The sequence below is a fragment of the Alligator mississippiensis genome, chromosome 5 (assembly GCF_030867095.1).
Source record: "Alligator mississippiensis isolate rAllMis1 chromosome 5, rAllMis1, whole genome shotgun sequence".
Taxonomy (NCBI): Eukaryota; Metazoa; Chordata; order Crocodylia; family Alligatoridae; genus Alligator; species Alligator mississippiensis.
The window spans coordinates 135,472,559-135,495,505 of NC_081828.1; the positions used below are offsets into that span (position 1 = coordinate 135,472,559).

The following is a 22,947-nucleotide window of genomic DNA, read 5'->3' on the forward strand; positions in this document are numbered from 1 at the left end:
GATCAGGAAGGAATTTACCCCCTGGTCAAATTGGTATGGACTGTGGGTGTTTTTGCCTTCCTCTGTATGGGGGAGCATGGCCCTCTACATAGGACCTCTTGAACATATATTAACAATATTTTATAGAAGCAGGACTTTTTGGCATGGTTCCACTACCTGTGGCAGGTTAGGGTGTTAGGTCTATGTTGTGTCAGGGTTGAGGGTAGTCCTACGTAGAGTTTAGATTACGGTTGTATGGGAGGGTTTGGATAGGGATGATCCTTCCTCAAGCAGGCGGTTGAACTAGATGACCTCTGGAGGTCCCTTCCAGCCCGATTTCTCTGTGACAACCAGAAGCAGGCAGTTCTATAAACTAATTTACAAATAATAAATCAGTTTGTTTTAGATACAAAACAAGGTTTGCATATATTAAGGGTATTTTCAGTTAAATTAGAAATGGCTTTTTTACAACAAGTCACAAGTTTAAAAAAAGCACAGTAATTCAGTAATACAGCGTTTTCCAATATTATAAAAAAAAAATAAATCAAAATTTAGGAAACTAAAAAAATGGTAGGTAGCTATTAGCAAGATTAATAGCGAATTTACAGTAAAAGTTACATTCAGTTGCAAATCAATGTGTTATTGGCAATACCAGCCAATAAGAACCAACCTCTCTTCAGAGAAAATAATAATACAAGTGAAAAATGAAAAAACCTTTTAATTTCAAAATCAAATTATTGTAATTAATCCACTGTTTTCAGGAAAGGATTTGAGGGATCAGGATCTGAAGTCTTCTAAATGTACTATTCTACTTCAATTATATAAAGTTCAAATTTATTTCACTTGAGAAAAGCTGGATTCTAATCTGTGCCTTTAAAGGTTAAATTCCAGTTTTACTTTAGGACAGCACCTTTACTGCATCAGAAAGGCTTTAAAAAAACCCAACCCAAAACACATACAAACCATTCCTCCTTGGGTCCTCTAAGCAAAGGATCTCTACTTTCCTTCCCTTTAATTTTATACAATGTCTACATGAAGGTATTCTCACAATTCCTGATTCTCTTTCATTTTTACCAGTGTAAACCAGAAGTCCACAGCAAGTGCAAAACAGTCAAGATTGCAAAAATCAACAGTGATCTTTCTAAAGTGGTGATTCTCAACCAGGGTGGCATGGCACCCTGGAGTGCCTTGAGATCCTTTCAAGGGTGCCATGCAATGTTAGCACTGGTAGGTATGAAAACATGAGTCATAAGATAAACCCAATGATTTCCAACAGAAATCCAGAGTGTTAAAAACACCCAGACCTGTTGTGGTCTTTCTGAGTTCTCTGCAACAGAAAAAAAACCCTTCTCTATTATAGTTTTCACTCATATTTTTGACTATGGAAATAAGAGGCAGCATTTTCAGAGGGGTGCCTCCAGTTGAGAAAGGCTGAAAACCACCAGTCTAGAGAGTGACTAGCAGAGGTGTAGCTGGGCAGCCATGTGATACGCAGGGCAGTGCTGGCTGCCACAGTGTTGATCGCAGTGGCATGATCAACCGCTGCCACAGTTGCAGCTATTTTTGCACCACCACCACACAGAAGCAGAGCCTAGTGGTGCTATTGCTGCCCTGGTCCCCTCACCCCCACCCTTATTACACTATCGATCACTAGTGAGCACTGAGAATTGGTGCTCCCCATCTCAAAGACCTGTTCTTTCTCACTCCAATTATCCCACACTGAAAATTAAGTAGTAAAATCAGATTCGAGCCCTGAATCACAGATTCCCAACATACCAGTCAGCCAGTAAACTACCCTGCTATCCCAGAATACAATTTTATTACTAGTTTGAGATTGGATAAAGATGTCAGCAGTCATCTAGACTCACTACTGCTGAGAATCTGACAGTGTTTCTATTTAAAAATCCTGCATTCCAGATGTGTACAACATAAAAAATTGAAACTTCTTAAGCATACCATTTCCTTCCCAGTAGAGACCGTCTCTTTTCTATTTGTACATAGTTCAGCAGAATGACAGCTACCAATCCCAAATAAACTATAATATCAAACCTTGTTGAGAAAGTTGCACTTTTCAGTTGCCTGTTACAGGCAATTCCTTAGAGCTCAGATGTTCTATTCTCTTGTGTCTTGAGGCCAGACATAGAATAAGTCTGTTGATCATAGGAGACGGATGATCTCAGGACTAAGATAACAGGCTGCAAATCAGGAGACTGGCTTTGAGTCTGACCCCCTGCCCTGGGCAGGAAAAAACGCTGGGGTCAGATGAATTTTTAATTTCTTTAATCCAGTTTTCCTTAACTTCTTGCCCTTAGCATTTTGCAAAATAGAGGAACACTAATTTTAGAACTCATAAGTGTGTTGTAAAGCTTAATGCAAGAGGTAAGGGTAGTATTTTTTTTTTATTGGACCAACTATATAGTTGGAACAACTAATGTGAAATTCAGTTAATTAGTATGTTTATAGATCATTTTGAAAGTTCTTTAAGTGAAGTGCTTATAATAGTTTTATCTAGACCAGTGGTTCTCAACCTTTTTTAGATTTGAGGTACCCCTCTAACTTTTGCAGATTGAGCATCATCCATTTAAAAATGAATTTATTACAGTGTTTACCTTTTCACAGAGGGGCTGGGCAGTGGAGGCAGGGCAGAAGCCAAGCAGGGACAAGCCTCAGCTTGTACTCATCTCCCCAAAACCACATATCTCCCCACACCTCATGGCACCCTTCAAAAGATCTTGTGGCACCCCAGTGATTCTCATCCCTGGTTGAGAACCACTCATCTAGACAGCATACTTTAGCCTAACGAGAACATCACAGAAGACACTGTCAAAAACTTAGCTAAAGTCAAGGTACATCACATCCACTGCTCTCCCACATCTATTGAGACCATCACCTTGTAGAATATTGAAATGGAAGATATCCAATAGGATTGCAATAGGAACAACTTCTATACAGCCAATTAGTATCAGGATCTAAACTTTCTCAATCCTTTCCTTCTGCATATTGGGGAAGTCCTGCACAAGTTTTGTAGCAGCTGTTACAGAGGAAGTCAAGATGAAACAACCAAAGGTTACAGTCATTTTAGATAAAGCTGCATTTTATTTATGTGTCAAGCTGTTTTATCTTTGACTTATGGTGTCCTCAGAAACTAATTCAAACTGTCAAGTCACTCTTAAAATAGATGTCTGTAGTACAGTATTTGGCACTTGACAAAGTTACAGAATACCCATGAACTGTAGCCACAAGCTCTTGATCTGTACCTGACGAGGTCCTAAGAGCACACACTTCACTGAATGATTAGGACTTCTAAAAAGATCTTCCCTACTACTAAAGTGAACTTCTCTTCACCTTAAACAGGATATTGTAATTCCACATCATTGCATGCATTAGATTCTAAATCCCAGAAGTAGGTGTTATTGTGGAAAAGTTCTTTTAAGTAGTCTGACATTTCTTCTTAAAAGAGCCAAGAGGTGCGACTGTTCAGTGTCACAACCCAAGGGTGTGATTTTTGTTTTGTGTGTGCTTTGGCACCACTGAATTATTTTCCCGCCAATTTGTAGCTTTCTTTGCAGTGTGCATTTCTTCTTTGCAGTTAAGAAATGCTCGTTGCAAAGAGTTCCCGCCATTTGTATGATAATTCGAGCCCCATTATTGGCTTGCGTGAAATTATTCACACGTGGCAGCTAGTGATTGGCTTGCTAGCCGTATAAAAAGCTTGAGTGGTTTCCACCCAAGTTGGAGGACTCCACGAACACCAGGAGGAGGAGACTTCACACTGTGTGAAGATCTCCAAGCGCTGCGGAGCCTATTGGACCCAGTGTATTTCAAGCAGGCAACAGAGGTCTGATCAGCCTCTGGCCTCTCCCCGTCGCCGTTTGCAATCCTCGACGTATCTCTCTCCCTGCGCGCAAAAGGACCCACGGAGCCTCGACAATTCCATGAGAGCGATCGAATATTGTCTGAGTCCTCAAACGAGGATTTAATCGGAGCTGTGCCTGGAAAACTGTCCAGCCTACACCGCGACCACCTTCGGTGTAAGTAAACAATCTTGAATCAACTACTATGCGTCCATGACTAATTCTAGCGTGCCGCCTGTTTTCTCCGACCCAGCGTGCCCGGGCTGCTGGCCACAACCCGCACGGCGCGAAAAAGGGCCCAGATCGCTCCCAGCCCGCACATTCAGCTGTGGAAGTGCTCTGTAAAAGAAAACCGCTCTACAAGAAGGCCATGTCTGCTTCCCTCCTCCAGGAGTCTCACACTTCTTCAAATAATACCATCATTCCTAAAGTATACAGATGTTGCAACTGTGCCATAACCAGAAAAAGATCAAAACAATTCCATTGAAGGGGAGCAGGAATCAGTCCAAGAGCCTTAACTAGTACATTCAAGGTGCCAGTGTAGTGAAGAGGGAATGAGGGAAATGTTTAAACAGATCTGAACTGTAATTTGCACATAGAGCGGCACCAATACATCGGTCCAATATCAGATCAACACCGATACAAAGAAAATTTACTATATCAGAAATCAGCCTGATGTGGCCAATAATTTGGCTGATAAATGCTTGTGCATGTGCGCCACTGCAGCGCAGCATGCAGGCAGCGAGAAAAACAGCCCAGCAGCTTGAAGAGCTGAGTGCAGCTGTTAAGTCTGTTGAGGTGGATGTGGAGGAGGGAGGGAAGGGGCAAATCAACACCCCCTGTGGTGAGGGAGGGAGTGGGGCTGTGACAAGGGTAGGCACTGCCCAGCCATGATAGGGCGGAGTACAGGATGGAGCCGTGGCTCATCTGGGGGGTAGCTCCCGCCACTGTGCACACCCCAGGAGGGCACCGGGGGGGGGGTACCCCCAGGTCTGCAGGGGACGGGTCAGGGCAAGCTGCAGCTGCAGGCTGGGGCCGGGAGCTATACCGGGCTTTTCCTGGCAGGGTGGGGGATGGGCTGGGCTGCTTTCGGGGAAGGCAGAAGCAGGGGGGTTACTGGGGGACTGCAGCCAACCCAAATTAAGCCATAGCCCCCTCCCAGTGTTGCAACCACCTAACCCAAGCACAGCTCAGCCCAGCCCCACCTCACCAGGAAGAGCCCAGTGCAGCCCCCAGCCTGCCCCACCCCACGCAAATCCAGGGGCACACGCTCCCCCTCTCCATGCCCCCTGGATAAGCTACGGCTCTGTCCCGTGCTCCACCCTGCCCCAGCTGGGCAGCACCTAAGTCAGCCCCTGTCCCACCCCCTCCCTAACTGTGGGGGCATTGATCTGCCCACTCATGTCCCTTCCCTCCCTTCTCCCCATCCACCACAACAGACTTACCAGCTGCACACAGATGTATAGAAAACCAGATCGGTATCAACCAGTATGCCTCCTTAAAAATCAGCTATTGGTATCAGCCCCCAAAATCTCTATTGATGCACCCCTAGCACATATCAAGTAATATGTAAAGTCACTTTTAATTATTTAAAACAGTTGCACAAAAAGCAGCACCCACGACTGTTTCTGTCTCTCATATTTATCCATTTACAAATGAAAAATGAAGTTATGATTCCTACCCCAAGCTCTTATTTATAAACCTAACCTAAATTTATACCTCTTATTTATAAACCTAACCTGATATATTCAAGTGACTCTGTTCTTTCAATGGCTCATGCTGAACGAACAAAAAAACCACACTGCTTCAGCAAGTGACAAAAAAGTCCCATTTTAGTCAGTAATTAGAAAATTCTCAGTCCCCCCAGGAAGCAGATTTTGAGTAAGGAGAGATCATTTTTAGAAAGTCATATTTCTAATCACAAATGCACCTTGATATTCACAATGAAACAAGAGTTTATAGCTGTGGTGAGACCATAACTTACAACTTTCTGACTTTTATTAGATTAAAACCTCAGATTTAGTATTAGATCCATATCTGTATTTATTTTCATTTTTTAAAGAATTACACATTGATGCACAAAACACACACTGATCTAAAAGTGAACTTAACTAACTTTGGTCTGTTAATCACATTAGACTAGTATCTCATGAGAGGTGTAGAGAACTGTGCCTCAATGTAGAGAACAGGTCTCAATGACACTGCACCATACATCAAGCCACAGCCCACTTCGAAGAGAACCGTCTTGCTCAGGAAGCCAAGAAACGGCAGAGGAGGAAGGAAAGCATACAACATCCTGGCCAAAAGCTGTGCCCCCGCCTCTCCAAGACACCACTTGTCATGTTTGTGGAAAGACTTGCAGAGCACTAGAGGTATAACGATACATTAGTCCATATCGTATCAGCACCAATAAAAGGAAAATAGACATTATCAGCAATCAGGTTTTTTTGGCCAATGTGGCCGATTATGTCACCGATAAATGCCACGTGCACGTGTGCAGCCGTAGCATGCACACGGGTAGACGTGCAGCCCAGCAGCATGGAGAGCAGCATCCAGCTGGTAAGTATGTTTGGGGAAAGAACAGATCAAGACCCCCAGAGAGAGGGAGGGAGTGGGGCTGCAGCAGGCACTGCCTAGCTGGAGCAGGGCAGGGCACAGGACGGAGCCATGAGTGGCTTGTCTGGGAGGTGCGGAGGGTGGGAGTGGGGGGAATGGCCAGAAGTAGCCATTGCCCTTTCCCGCTCCCCAAATGAGCCACCGGCTGTTCCACACCTTGCCCTACCCCAGCTGTGTAGTACCTACCCCTGCCTCAGGCCCTTGCCCTTCACTGTGGCTGCCTTGATTTGCACCCCTCATGCCCCTTCCCTCCCTCAGATTTACCAGCCATATGCTGTTCTCCAAGCTGCAGAGCTGCATATCAGCAATCAGATCAGTATCAGCTAATATGGATTGTTAATAATCGGCCTTTGGTATCAGTCCAAAACATCAGCTACAGAGCATGGACTGGATTCCTCAGCCACCTTATAGCTGACCAGTAATCCCCCCCCTTCCCCCCCCCCCCCCAGCAGACATCATCCTTGTATGGAGGGATAGCCATAAAAAAGAGAAATATCAATGTCAGTCCTCAGCATACCCACGAATACACAGAACAAAAAAATAAATAGGGGAATCCCTATTCACTTCCAGATACCTACCGGTAATTTAATTAACACAGTTTCTAGCATACTGATGTATGTCTAAGACAATCTGATGTTTTCTCCTGGCTTTACAATCTATGCATAATAGTGTTTTTCTGGTGCTTAAATCCCAGCAGATGTTACATAAATATATTTTTGTGCAGGTTTCAAAAGAATGAAAGTAAGCTTGCTGAGAAGACAAGAGAATAATAAATCATTTTTTAAGTGTATATCCAGGCAAACTTAAGCAGTTAACACTGTTTTCCCTTAGAGTCACCTAATCCTACCACATACTAGCTTGGGTAGTGTCAAAATAATAGATAAAAGTATATGAATTAAGATTTGGGTATTCACCAAACCATCAAAGGTGTGCCATTAGAACAGTAATGTGCTAAAGGTTAGCTTAAGTAAAACATATACACACATTCATTTTTGTAAAAAGTTATATAATCTTACACTCAAGTTATATATGATATAAACTTAATTAATTTGAGTTCCCCATGACGTATTTGTCAGTGTTAGTGAACCAACAATAGCCTGCCAGAGCAACAGATATATTTACACAAACATTATTACCTTATTCTTGCATCTACAAACAAGCATTCAGGTTGTTTGGGGTTATAATGAAATGTAATCTAAGAGACAGAAGGGAACTCTCTAATAACTTCTGCTGCTTCCTCCTTTCTAATTCCCTCCACCACTGAATGCAAGCAAATCGAGAGATTTTGAAAATTTTACTCTAGAAGGAAGTGGAAACATCAGGCGCCTGGTGTATTTTATCCATCAGAAAAAAACGTTCATGTTTCCTTATGATGTTACTAAGTGACTCAGAGTTGCATGAAGTTTACAATAATTCCTCAGGATTTTGTGCAGTCCTAAACCCACCCTGTCCAGGAAGGGTGATAAGACAAGATGTAGAATCATTTCCAGTTTAGTTAAAAATGGTTTAAGCCAAGACAAATGTGCCACCATAATTGAATTGAAGAATTATCTCTTGGCTAATCTTTTTGTGCTATCAATAAGCCTCTTAGCTGGATAGAAATCAGTAAGCTAACTCTAGGACATGGACGCTTTTTGTACCTCAATCAAAAAATTACAATAAAATGGGGAACACTGATTAACAAATAAAAAGGTCAAATAACATGGGAACAGCTTTCGCCAAAGATTTATTTATTCATAACCCATGTGATAAAGTTATACAATCCAAGCTTTCCTATATTATATGAGCAATTTACAACCAGACATATTCTATGCCCTCAGAGGAAAAAAAAATCTGGGGTCAGAGCACAAATCTGATTTAAAAAAAAAAAAAAAGCTTATATGCTAAGCAAAGTACACACACTCCATATTCTTCCTTTTTTGCAAGAGGCAAAAGAAATTGAACTACTGTTACTTCTGAAGTGGTATTACTATGCCTGAGGAACTCCACTTATTAAGTCAATTAGTAAGCAGAAAGGTTTCGTACCAGATGCTACTTAATATTCTTAAGGGTATATGCATTAACAGGAAGTTCATTCTGAAGATTGTATTTCCCTTCTAATAGCCTTGATCCTTCCATTGGATCCGGACAGACCAACACTCGTCAGTACAGAGCTCCAGTGATATAAAAGGTCTCTTCCTGAGGATCAAATTACAGAAATGCAACCCCAAGTTTTACCATCAAAGCATGAGCATTTTTAAGTTCAATAGATTGTTTAGATTTCTCCTATAAAGAAGTGAAGAGTATTGTTGCACACGTTTTTTTAAGGCAAGATACTAAACAACTTAGCAGATATTATAACTGGAAAGTAGCTGTTCAATTTATTAAATTGTTTACACTTCCTTTGAAAGTCTGTTTAGTCTACAGTTTCTATCCAAACCTGTTTTTATTCCAGGAATCAATAAGCAATAACACACCTATGACAGCAATTTTATTTTTTTATATCAACAAGCATTATTATCAATAAGTGGTCACTTAAAAACCATACCAAGGTGCCACTCTTCTGCTACTTGTGCACATGTGCACAGCACCACTGTTATAGGAGTTAACAAGTTAAAGACATATGACTTCTAGTTTCATGTGAAAAATCAAAGTGGCAAGATGTGTTTAATATATCCCTTTTTAACTCTGTAAGGAACTGTTGTGAAGATAGACATTACAAATTTCTCATTTGTATAACTGTACTGAAGTCACCTGAGTGAAGAATTTTAAAATATTCAGGCATTTATTAAAGGAGACACTGACTTACAGTAAAATGAAAGAGCCAAGCTATTTTTCCAAGCACATACCAGGATCTGGATAAGTATGAAGAGATCAGCTATAGAAATGTAGTTACAAAAATAAATGACCATGTTAACACACTGATAGATTTTCTACCACTGCACTCCTGCTTTTTAAGCAGATAATATACTTAAGTGCTCAAATGGCAGCTAAATGACATAGACATTTTTCTACCACCATCTCTTTATACAGTATCACTCGAACTATTAGCACCACTGAACAACTTGAACAAACAATACGTAGTTTCCTGAAGATTGCTAATGTAGATATACAAGAGAATTGGATATTTTAAAACAGGAGGTGAGCCAGAGAGAGAATGTGAGAATACTTTTCCTCTTTTGCTGCCTTTCCTTTGCTCCCTGGGAGAGAATTAAAGAACACAGGGTGCAAGGTTTTCCTTTTTTAACCTTTTCTCCTTTTTGCTTCCTCATAAGCAACAGTTGATCTATTCCAATACTGAGCTGCACTTAAGGTGAGTCCTTTGGAAAAAATCTAAGTGCCAGCTGTTCCCATTCTGACCATTTACGTACTTAAATGGCAGCTGAGCTATTTTGAAAAGTCCAGCCTTTACTTTATCTGCCATGTACTCTGCCCTGGGAAGTTTCAGCACTATCCCCCACTACTCCCCTTCTAGTAATGATCTATTCCTGAATTCATTTTAAAGTTCAAATCTTACTCTCATATCCCAGAGGCAAACAAGATAGCAAGGCAGGGTGCAAAACAGCCACACCAGAGAAAACGGAAAGAGTAAGATCAGACTAAGCTACATAGGGTGCGACAGCAGCAGTAGATGGCCTACTAGGAGTGGAATATGTAAAACCCGTTAAGGTGCAAGAAGCATCAGGGTAGGAAGTGAAGACAGCAAAAGTAGTAGGTTTCTTATTCTTGATTTTGCTCCCTTCTATGCCAAACAGTGATTTCACTTTTGCTTTAGTGGAACACAGGAGAGCACTTACATGCATACTGGATAAGTAGGTAATTCACTTCAGTGTTTTAACACAATGCCAGTTCCACTTTACTGCCTTTTGCTTACATTGTAACAAACTTCAAAATATGTGTATACTTCTTAAGGGTGTAGCATCTTTCAGCCCCACCGTCTACTTGGTAACCTAAGTATGCTTTGCATAACTGCTCCAGAAATGGGGAAAGGAAAGCAGCTATCAAAGGGCTGCCATTGGAGGCCTTGAAAATCATGGAAACTAAGCAGACAGGAAACTGACATCTCCCCTTGTTTTCAGGGCTTTAAATAGCAGTTCTGCAATCTACTCATGCCCATTACTTTCAAGCTTTCTAATGGCAACTGGCAAACCGACTTATTAGAAGTTTTGAAGATTAGTGGAACTATTCAGCTAATGCTACAGCACTGGCAGTGCTATACAGTTAATGAGCACTGTTTATAATAGGTCTAAGTACATACATTAGGAAGTGCATGGTCTTTTTTCCAGTTCAGAGGTTATGAGTGGGGTACATGGTACTCAGATTCTTCCCCATCAATCAAATCCTGTCTGGATTTCCACCAATATGGAGGGCCACTATCTAATAACAAGGTGACAAATTAATATCCTGTTAAGATGCACAAAAGAAACTCGCATTGCACTTCCTGCTGCCTCAGTATTTGCAACACCAGATTAAACTGGCTTTACTTTGCAGAGGTACTAAGATGCTGCAGCAGCTACCACCTTCAGTAGGAGTTGTGAGCACTGAGCATATCTGAAAGTCAGACCAAACTACAGAAAGAAAACATCTACTTGCATGTGATTTGGACCCTTTTAGGCACACTGCTGTTTATGCTAACCAGAGCAGCATCAGAACCACCCTACCAACCCCAATTGTTCAAGCAGGTCCACAAGTCCTCTGCTACCTCCACAGATTTCCTCAGTTGCAATCTGTGCGCACTGTCAAAACCATCTGTACAACTACGAGGACTACATTTTTTTTCAAAGAAAAAGTTAAATGGACATGTAAATCCTGCCCACATGTGGGAGAGAGCCTAGACTTGTTTCAACCCACTAACTCATGTGAAAGCAACAAACATCCTCGTCTTTGCTACAGTTTCACCTGAAGTTAAGAGGTGCCCCAGTAAAGATATACAACTACCACATTAAAACATACTGCTAGCACAATTTCAGCATAGGTTTCTTGTTAAATACAGACAGAGATTTGTTCTTTTGTATCCAAAGCAGGTTATAGGCAACTTGAGGGAAGATGGGGGATGACATAGTTCCTAGGGTAGACTTCCCATCCCCTCACACTACTTAGGGAAACTCTGAAAAAGTCATTTTTAAACACAACCCAGGTCCAGCATAGCCAGGAGAAGAGGATCGATTGATATTACCAAAACAGTTAAGAACATAAGGACATAGGAACTGCCACTTACTGGGTCAGATCATAGATCCATCTTGTCCCATATCCTGCATCACACAGCTTGTTTTTTCATTAGTTATCTCCCAAAAATCAATTAACACATACCCAATAGTCCCCTGTAATAACAGGGAAGGCTAACTGTTACTGTGTGCATGTTAAGCCCACATTAACCCTATGCATCAAACTGGCCTGTGTCACACAATGCCAGCGTGGATGCTAAAAGGCTGAACAGGGCATGACCAGGGGTGTTTCCCCCTACTATTCCTTTCTCACTTGCAGCCTCCAGCATTTGTCTAGAAAGTTCCAATTCAGAGGCTGTACCCTTAATTCTGACACTCAATAGCTATGGATGCCCCTTTCCTCCAAGAATTTGTACAAACCATTTTTGAATCTGGATTGAGACTGTCAGCTCCCACAATACCTGGTGGCATAGGCAACACATGCGGGGGGGGGGGCGCACATGCCCCCTCTCCCCCAAGACTAGCCGCTGCCAAAGCCACCGCTGGCTTCTGCGGGTGGCTGCTGCTCGCCATCCGCACCCCCAACACTGCTGATGCAGCCACCAGCATCTCCAGGGGGTCCCCACTCGCCACCATGGAGCCCCCTGTCTTGGGAGGTACCAGTCATTCATGTCTGGCGAGAACGAGCTCTACACTTCAATTACACACCATGCGAAAAAGAACATCCTTTCATTCGTTTTCAACTTCCTCCCTACTAGTTTCATTTCGTGACCCACTACTCCTTGGGCTGTTAGAGAGTCAATAATATATCCGCATTTACTTCCTCTTTGCCATTTAGCCGTTTGTAAACCCTTGTCATATCCCCCCTCAAGCCTATCTCTTCTGAAAAAAACTAGGCCTCTTTTCAGTCTTTCCTCACATGGAAGCCCCTCCATCCGGCTAATCATCCTTCTCCAGGCCCAAGCAACAAACTGATTGCACGACAGTCTCAATGCACAACAGTGCTTACACCGGATTACATTCCTAAATTCGGCTGCATGGACAATTCTAAAGGAGACAGCAAGGGGCACGGGAGGGCTTTAATCCCCCAACTTCATGAGCATGGATGCGTGGTAAGGAAGGGAAAGAGTTGGGCTTCTGACCCTTTCACTGAGGCTCCAGTTTCTCCAGGACATCTTCCTGTCTCTGTCTCTTCCCTCCCTCCGAGGATAAACCTCCCTCCGCAGAGCGTGTGGAGGGGATTTTTTTCCCCCTCAGAGCCTCACCTCAAATGAAACCAAACCGGGGTTAAAACACTCTGCCCCTCCTCTTCTAATGAACCTTGCTGGCAGGGTCACAACTGACCCCACGGGGCTCCTGAACACGTGCGAGCTCGGGTCCTGAATGGTGACCTGGCTCACAGCGAATACTTAATCCAGGCTGGAAGGGGGGGTGGGGAGAGCGTTAATATTTAAAAGCTCCGTTGGTGGCAGAGGCTGGGAACAAAGGCAGAGCTCCCTCCCTGGCCAGCCCAGGCCCAGTTTGGGATGGGATAACCCCGCCCACATGTCCCTGTGAAGGTCGCCCGGGTGTCACGGGAGCAGGCAAGAGCCTGGGTCTTGCTGGGATCCCCCGGGGGCAGCAGGAATCCCCGACTGCTCCCGGCCCCAAGCCCCCCGGCCGGCCGGGCACTCACTCACTCACTCACTCACTCACCGGGCTCGGAGCTGCCGCGCGGGCCGGAGCCGGGTCCCACTGCTCGGGCGCCACCGGGCCGGGGAGCAAGGGCGGTGGTGGCGGCGGCGGCTGCTGCTAGCGGCTTCCTCCCGCCTGCCCCGCCCCGGGCCGCACGTGGGGGAAGCCCGCTCTCCGCAGGCAGCAGGGGAGAAGCCCCGGCCCGGCCACCCGCCCGCAGCAGGTCCCTGGAAGGCGGGCTCGAGGCAGGGCGCTCAGCGCTGCGGCGGCGGCTCTGCCCTGGCTCTCCCTGCCGGGCCCTGGGCCGGTGCCTGCGCCGCAGCCCCTCCCCGCCCATGACCTCATCTCCCTCCCCCGGCCCGGCCGCGGGGGGCGGGCGCCGGGATGAGCCGGGCACCCAGGCTGCCGGAGGCCGCCTCACGCGCCTCCTCCCGGCCCCGCAAACCCGCGGGCCTCGGCGCAGGCAAACCTGAAACGTTTGGCTAGGGATGAGCCCGCCTCGGGCAGGGGGTGGACTGCACCTCTGAAGTCCCTTTCTTCCAGCCCGGCTCCTCTAGGACGCTGTGCCACGATGAGGGGAGATCCCAGCGGGGACATCCATGTGGCGGCAATAAGGCACCAAAACAGCCCCTGGCTGCGCCCCCTAGAAAGAGCTGAAGGCCACCATGACACACACCAGAGTTAACTTTCACTGCCCCGAGGAAATGCCAAGGGGTGAAGTCCCAAATCATGAGGTAAAAGTAACAGAGATGTTCCAAATAGATATTTAAAAACAGAGAGAGAGAAAATACAAGAAATTCTCTTCAGGTTCTGCTGATTCAAGATGTAGCATCATCTCCAGTTCAGTTAACAGTGGTTTTAAGCCCAGACAAGTGTGTTGCCATCAGTGACTTCGAGAATGGGCTGTCTGCTAATCTTTTGGGGCCATCAATAAGCCTCTGAGCTGGACAGGCATTGGCAGGATAACTAGGTTGTGGACATTTTTTGCAGCGCAATCCTTAGGTTGCAATAGCAATGAGCACTGATTAACTAATAAAAAAGGCACATACAGTGGCCATGGCTTCAGCCAACAACTTATCCATAGAAGCAGAAATTTAGAGCAGGAAGGGATCTCAGGAGGTCATCTAGTCCAACCCCCTGCTCAAAGCAGGGTCAGCCTGAACTACATCATCCCAGCCAAAGGCTTTGTCTAGCCAGGTCTTAAAAACCTCCAAGGATGGAGAGTCCACTACACCTCTCTGGGTAACCTGTTCCAGTGTTTTACTACCCTCCTAGTGAGAGTTTTTTTCCTGATTTCTAACCTAAACTGGCCTTGCTACAACTGGAGACCGTTGCTCCTTGTTCTGTCATCTGCCACAGCTGAGAACAGTCCAGCTCCACCTTCCTTGGAACTGGGGGTAGCTGAAGACTGCTATTAACTCTCCCCTTAGTCTTCTCTTTTCCAGACTAAATAAGCCCAGTTACCTCCACCTTCCCTCATAAGTCATGTGCACCATCCCCCCAACCCTTTTCATTGCCCTGTTGGATTATTTCTAATTTGTCCACCTCTTTTCTGTAGTGGGGGTCCAAAACTGGGCACAGTACTCCAGATGTGGCCCCACTGGTTCTAAAAAAAGGGAAACAATCACTTCTCTTGATCTGCTGACAATGTTCTTACTAATGTAGCCCAGTATGCTGTTAGGTTTCTTCATTCATATTCAGCTTATTGCCTGCTGTAACCCCCCAGGTCCTTTTCTGCAATGGGTTAATTCATGACACACGTGATAAAAATTATGCAACCCAAGCCTCCATATATTATACGAACAGTTTACAACCAGACATATTCTTTGCCCTTGGAGGGGAAAAAACATTCTGGGGTGAGAGCCCAGATCCAATCTGTGATCTAATTTAAAAAAATCTGATTATTTTAAAACATACCCTTTAAAAATGATGGAAATACATTATTTCCAAAGGCCCACCTGTTAGTTTTAACTGTGTTATTTTTAATTATGTTTATGGGTCATGTTTCAGCCCCAGTGAGGTTACAAACTGGGCTTTCAGTCCTGCAAACTGATGGAGACCCCCAAATAGTACTAGGCACAACAGTCAGAGGAAAGGAAACGTTTGATGTGGGACAATTAATATGAATCTGGATGCTTAGGAAGTGTGGTAGAATCACTCGCGGCCATGGAAGACACTAAAACAATTGTTTTTAATGGTCTTAATAAATCCAAAGAGAGGAAACCAGAATTTTGTCAATAATGGTTTGATAAGTAGAAGTTTTTCTGCTTTTATGTTGGTTCAGAGCAAGGGTGGCCAACCTGCAGCATGTATTTACTTACCCCCATTCTTCTAATATTTGAATGGGTGATAACATGGCCATCACAAACTTAATCTCAAAGCTATGCCATTTAGCCCCAAGCTAATTTCTTTGGCAGATGTGCTACAAACTAGCTGCACACCTTCCCCAAGTACCAGTTTGATCCCCTTCCCCTCCCTGATCTGCTTCTTTGCTTCCTGCTTTCTCTGCCAGTGTGCTGCCTAGTCCCTCTCTGATATGCCCTCCGCCCCACACAGAAGCTGCTCATGCCACTTGTGGCACATGTGCTGCAGATGTGTCTGTCTTTCCCCCACCTCCCAGCTCTGAGCCAAAATAAAAGCATGAAAACTTATGTTTACAAAATCATTATTGACAAAATGCACAGAGTACAAAAGTGATGGCAATTAACAATAGAGACCAGCTAGTGGAGAAGAAACTGAGTTGAGATTTGCTGCATGGATAAGAAAGGCAAGAAGTAGGCAGAAAAAACAAAATACAGGATGGCAAGGAAGAAGAAATGAGCCTCTAGCACCATGAAAAGAGAGAACAAGACAAGGGACCAGAGCCCCAGGAGGAACAAGGAGAATAGCATGGGAGATGAGATGATTTACAAAGAAAAGAAAGAAACAGAAGAGAAAGGACTGGAGTATCACATGGGTTATACATAAATATTGCATTGTCTTGGGAGAAAGCTTTTTATCTTGGGATACAGGTCCAGTGTCCCACTTCAAGTTCCTCTGAAGTATGTGGAATAAAATGTTCTAACACTTTTTCCCAGGATGTGGCTGCATGCCTCTGTAAGGTTATTGCACTTTTTCAAGGACAGGTCTGTGTGCTAATCTATCAGAGGACTTCTCCAGAACAGCAGCACAGCTTGGAAGGGCAATGTGTGTAAACGACTGAGCTGCAGTTATTTTGATCCAGGTCAAACACCAGGACAATGAGGCCTATGTCAAATGAGACATCTATTTACTGCCATAAACACCAGGAGGAGGCAGCTGTATGTGACAAGGGACTCCTTAAAAAGGTAAACTGGGCTGTCATCAGGGTGGATCAAAAGAATAGTAAGTTTGCTGCCTGGGAAGAACCCACAAAACATGACTCACATCAGGACAAATGATACTGCTGGATTCCCACAGGAATGAATGAAGGATAACTATGAAAAGCTAGGAAAGTCTCTCCAAATAGGGGAGGCTTGGTTGATTCTTAGTGGAATTCACCTAATACCCAGAGACAGAAGGCAAAGGAATAACAATAACAATAACAGCAGCTTAGAATGGTGTTGACGAGGAGTGCTGCTAGGGCCTCTGCCCAGGGGGACAAGGCTAACCGGGGCTGGTCTGAGGCCTCCACCCAGACCGAGCCCATGGGGGAGCTGATGTCCCCCTACCTCCTGGCCTGTGGGGAATCCCCAGCAGGGCCGGGGGGGGGCAGAGATTGGAGGCCCCCACCTGTCCGGCGGGTGCCCGTCTTAGGGATCTGGAGGCACAGGTGAGGGAGCTCCGGGAGGAGGTTAGCAGGCTGAGGGGTATCAGGGAGGCGGAGGATGAAATTGACAGTTATTTCCTTTCTCTGCAGGACCAGGCACCCAAGGAAGAAGCAGCGCGGGGAATGCCCTCCACAGCAGAGTGGCAGATGGTCACATCCAGGACCGGAGCTGCTCGCAGCGAACAGGTACCAGTTCCTCCAGTCCAACTGGAGAACAGGTACAAGGCCCTGGCGACCCTGCAGGAGATGAAAGGGGAGGAGGAAACCCTTGGGCAGGAAGAAACACCACATTCTTCACGCTCCGAACAGGTCAAGAGATCCAAGCGGACCCAGAGGAGGAGGAGACGAGTGCTCGTCATAGGCGACTCCATCCTGAGAGGTACGGAGGGACCAATCTGTCACCAGGACCCCTCAACATGAGAGGTATACTGCCTGCCCGGAGCAAAGATTCGGGATGTGAAGGAGGTAATCCAGGCCAGGATCAAGCCCACCGATTACTACCCCATGGTCCTAGTCCATGTGGGTACTAATGATGCGGCCAGGAGAACCCCCGATCACCTGATGGCGGACTACACTGCTCTGGTCGGCATGCTGAGGGAGTTCTGTGCACAGGTGGTATTCTCTTCCATCCTACCAGTGAACGGACGCGGAAGACGGCATGAGAACTGCATCCGAGAGACCAACTGGCGGCTTCGGCAGTGGTGTCTCGAGGCAGGCTTCAGCTTCCTGGACGACCCGCACATCACGACGAGGGACATGCTCAGTTGGGATGGACTTCACCTGTCCCCCAAAGGTAAGCATGTGTTTTCTTCTAGGTTGGCGGATCTCCTCCAGCGGGCTTTAAACTAGGCTCGCCGGGGGGAGGGGAAGATGAGGGCGGGGGAAGCTGTGGACCACCAAACCATGTGGCACCCACAAGGACAGCCCAGCCTGAAGAAAGAGAACATTGGGAACTTGCAAGACATGGGGCGGCCAACACTACGGCACAGGTAAGAAATGAGAAGGTAAGAAATAAGGGGCCCCTTGGGACTCGGAGCGGGGGGGCAGCAAAGGCACCTGTCGCAGGGCTCAAGTGCCTATATACCAATGCTAGGAGCATGGGAAAGAAGCAGGATGAACTAGCGCTCCTGCTTGCACTAAACACCTACGACTTAGTAGGGCTAACGGAAACCTGGTGGGATTCATCCCACAACTGGGCGGTACATATTGAGGGTTATAGATTGTACAGAAAGGACAGGGTGGGGAAAAAAGGGGGAGGGGTTGTGCTCTATGTCAATGAGCAATATACATCAACCCTCATCAAGACAGAATCCAAGGGTGAGGAAGTAGAAGGATTGTGGGTTAGGCTACATGGGGGGCAAGGAGAAAGGGATTTGGTGGTAGGGGTCTGCTACAGACCCCCACATCAAGGGGAAGAAATAGATGCAGGGCTCCTGAGGCAGCTCAGGGAGACCATAAAAGCTAAAGAGGCAGTAGTCATGGGGGACCTAAACTACCCAGACATCTGCTGGGAGACACAGACGGCAAAGTCCCACCGCTCACGCAGGTTTCTAACCTGTGTACAAGACCTCCACCTGACTCAGGAGGTACATGGTCCCACTAGGGGGAATGCCATACTGGATCTGGTATTGGCAACGGGGGATGACATGGTAGGGGACCTACAGATCGGTAGCCATCTGGGGGACAGTGATCACCTAATAATAGAATTCACCATAAGACGTCAAGTGGGTAAGGTAACTAGTAGGGTGAAAGTACTAGACTTTAGGAGAGCTGATTTAAGTGAACTCAGGTGATTAGTCAAGGACGCACTGCAGAGTAGGAGTTTCGAAGTGATGGGAGCCCAAGAAGGGTGGCTGTGCCTTAAGGAAACCATCCTTCGGGCACAAAGCAAGACGATCCCCGTGCGGGGTAAAAGAGGGAAAGGGGCCAGGAGGCTTCCATGGCTGACCGCAGAAATCCAGGGCAGCCTAAGGGCCAAAAGGGGAGCACATAAAAAGTGGAAACAGGGAGAGATCACCAAAGACGAATATACCTCCTCTGCTTGTGCTTGTAGGGAGGCAGTTAGACGGGCCAAAGCTACCATGGAGCTGAGGATGGCATCCCAAGTAAAGGACAACAAGAAATTGTTTTTTAGATATATAGGGAGTAAAAGGAAGGCCCATGGGAGGAATAGGACCCCTGCTAAATGGGCAGAAACAATTGGTGACGGACAGGGGGGACAAGGCTGAACTCCTCAACGAGTTCTTTGCCTCAGTGTTCCTAAGCGAGGGACACGACAAGTCTCTCACTGGGGTTGTAGAGAGGCAGCAGCAAGGCACCAGACTTCCATGCGTAGACCCTGAGATGGTGTAGAGTCACTTGGAAGAACTGGATGCCTTTAAGTCGGCAGGCCCGGATGAGCTCCATCCGAGGGTGCTGAAGGCACTGGCTGACATCATTGCAGAGCCACTAGCCGGAATATTTGAATGCTCATGGCGCACGGACAAAGTCCCGGGGGACTGGAAAAGGGCCAATGTGGTCCCCATTTTCAAGAAGGGGAGGAAGGAGGACCTGGGCAACTATAGGCCAGTCAGTCTCACCTCCATCCTTGGCAAAGTCTTTGAAAAAATTATCAAGGCTCACATTTGCGAGAGCCCAGCAGGACAAATTATGCTGAGGGGAAACCAGCACGGGTTTGTGGCAGGCAGATCGTGCCTGACCAATCTAGTCTCTTTTTATGACCAGGTTACGAAACACCTGGACACAGGAGGAGGGGTGGATGTCGTATACTTAGACTTCAGGAAGGCCTTCAGTACGGTATCCCACCCCATACTGGTGAATAAGTTAAGAGGCTGTGACTTGGATGACTACACAGTCCGGTGGGTGGTGAATTGGCTGGAGGGTCGCACCCAGAGAGTCGTGGTGGATGGGTCGGCTTCGACCTGGAAGGGTGTGGGCAGTGGGGTCCCGCAGGGCTCGGTCCTTGGACCGATACTCTTTAATGTCTTCATCAGCGACTTTGACGAGGGAGTGAAATGTACTCTGTCCAAGTTTGCAGATGACACAAAGCTATGGGGAGAAGTGGACACACCGGAGGGCAGGGAACAGCTGCAAGAGGAAAGGGATCTTGAAGTCCTAGTGGACTCCAAGATGAACATGAGCCGGCAGTGTGACGAAGCCATCAGGAAAGCCAATGGCACTTTATCATGCATCAGCAGATGCATGACGAATAGGTCCAAGGAGGTGATACTTCCCCTCTATAGGGCGCTGGTCAGACCGCAGTTGGAGTACTGCGTGCAATTCTGGACGCCGCAATTCAAGAGGGATGCGGATAACCTGGAGAGGGTCCAGAGAAGGGCCACTCGTATGGTTAAGGGCCTGCAGACCAAGCCCTACGAGGAGAGACCAGAGAAACTGGACCTTTTCAGCCTCCGCAAGAGAAGGTTGAGAGGCGACCTCGTGGCTGCCTATAAGTTCATCACGGGGGCACAGAAGGAAATTGGTGAGTATTTATTCACCAAGACGCCCCCGGGGGTTACAAGAAATAATGGCCACAAGCTAGCAGAGAGCAGATTTAGATTGGACATTAGGAAGAACTCCTTCACAGTTAGAGTGGCCAAGGTCTGGAATGGGCTCCCAAGGGAGGTGGTGCTCTCCCCTACCCTGGGGGTCTTCAAGAGGAGGTTAGATAACCATCTAGCTGGGGTCATTTAGACCCAGCACTCTTTCCTGCCTATGCAGGGGGTCGGACTCGATGATCTATTGAGGTCCCTTCCGGCCCTAACATCTATGAATTTATGAATCTACGAACAATATGATGATCAAAACGTGACTCAGAAACTGGTGAAGAGAGAAATGTTTTAGGACCACAGGGAGGCTTTCATGAAAAAAGATTCCACCTTCTGGGACCAAAGCTGGCTTGACTGGTAAAAAGATGTTTATACTGAAAATTGAGGGATAGTTGGGAAAGACATGGATAATATAAATACCTGGTTTTAAAACACAAAAAAGGAAAACTGGGTAATAAAACCACAGCAATCTATATAAAGCAATATCAGAAGGAAAGAAATGAAGAACAAGAGGGTTCAAGTACTAATATCTATGAAAGCAGTAGACAAGAACTGCTGGTAGAAAGACTGTCTAATCCAGCAAGTAAATGGGATAAACTGGTTGAGAAACAACCAAAATATTTGTGTACTGATGCAAGGAACTTGGGCAACAGAATGAGCACATTAACTACTGGGCCAGATGTGAAACTGGATATCAGAGGAATAGCAGAAACATGATGGAAGAAAAATCATATTATAAGTACAAATATCACAGACTTCAGGAAACATAGGGGTAAAGGTAGGGGTAGTGAAGTAACATTGTACATTAATGATGCAAGAAAACATGGAGCAAACATAATCCATTTGGCTCAGACTCCCTTTGGAGCACAGTTAGCCAAAAAGCAGGATTTTCTGTTTGCTGGAGGGAAAAAAAGTATCCTCCTAATTCAGTTTCAGTCTGCACTGGACCTAAAATAAAATGTCCAACCCATAGGAAGCTCACAGGAGCTCTGCAGCTGCTCTGGAAAATTGACGTTCTTGTCAGATCCATAACTGCTAATAACAGAATAGAATGTCAATTCCATTGAGCAGCCCTGGGGGACCCCCTGAACCTCTAGCTCCAGGGCAGCCCTGTCAAATTAATTACTGCAGATCTACAAACCACAGGAACCTGCCCCAGGACTTCCAAGTGCTGGTTCCACAGCAGGGAGCCTGGAAACTCTGAGAGCTCTAAGTTTCCAGTTTGGAGTCTCAGACAGGCTGGACTGATTTAAATCATACAGAGCAAAGCCTTAATATATATATAATCAAGTTTAATCATTTTTTCCATTTGTATTTCACATAATTTGTAAAAAAAAAATAAATAAACAAAAAAGGTACATTCTCATTGGTTGATATGACATGTCAAACACATAGGTTTAAAACTAAATTAAATCTTTACATTTAAAAGTAGTACATCTATTTTGCTACCGGGGATGGGGTACTCCAACTACAAGCATTTATTTAAGAAAATTATGTATTATAATATTGTTAAGATTCTTATTAAAGTTGAAGTTTTGTACATCAGAACATAATGAATAATCTCTGTTGCCTACTTACAAGATAACAGACATTGTATTTATGATTTAAGTAGCTGCATTAAAACAGCAGGATGACCATCCACATAAGCTCAGCAGATGATCCTGGTAAGATATGTATGGCATATTTTGGAGTCAGAGGCTGACTCTTCATACTTGCGATTACTTTGCCAGTCTTTTGTACCTAGTCGCCCAGCTCCAGGTCTCCCTTAGCATCTAGTCCTGAGGTAGGCAACCCCGGCATTGGTGCCAGAGTGTGGCACACAAAGGCATTTTGCTTGGCACGCATGCCACAAAGCAAATGGAGGGAACAGCCACAATAAGGATCGGGCCCCTCACAGCTCCCCCTCCATCTGCCCCAGTACACCAATATCTTACAAGTCGATGTTGAGGGTGTTTTTGGCACTCTGCCTGAAAACGTTGCTGACCCCTAATCTAGTCTTTAACACAGTGTGTGACCTATTAAGCCATATTTACAAATCTTGACCTAAAAAGTTAAGTTGAATTTAGATGGTTTCCCAGATTCTTTCTTTATATAGAGAACTAGCCTGTAACTCAAAAATTTTGATAGAGGCTGATGGATTCAGCATATATATTTAAAGGTTATAGATTATTTAGGCCTTAACGTATATTGCATTAATTTCTGATGTAATTTTGAAGTTTGTTTTCCCCTTTTTTACCAAAACATTTTATAATTTAAACAACAAAACAAAAACAGATATGAGCTAAATAGAAAAACCCTGATTTTTTAATCACTGACTTTTATCAGAGCTTCCAGGTTCTCTGCAT

The 22,947-nt window shown here is 45.4% G+C and overlaps 1 protein-coding gene across 6 annotated transcripts in view; it reads right to left on the reverse strand.

Moving 5' to 3' along the window:
* The window catches only part of TRAK1 (trafficking kinesin protein 1), a 190,686-nt gene extending 177,112 nt beyond the window's left edge, over positions 1-13,574 (reverse strand). For 5 of the 6 annotated variants that reach the window (XM_059728759.1, XM_059728758.1, XM_059728757.1 and 2 more), the window contains exon 1: positions 13,289-13,574. The gene's annotated coding sequence lies outside the window, so the exon portion shown is untranslated. The remainder of the gene's footprint in view (positions 1-13,288) is intronic. The other variant, XM_059728760.1, reaches the window with a different exon arrangement.
* Positions 13,575-22,947: the final 9,373 nt, after the last annotated feature.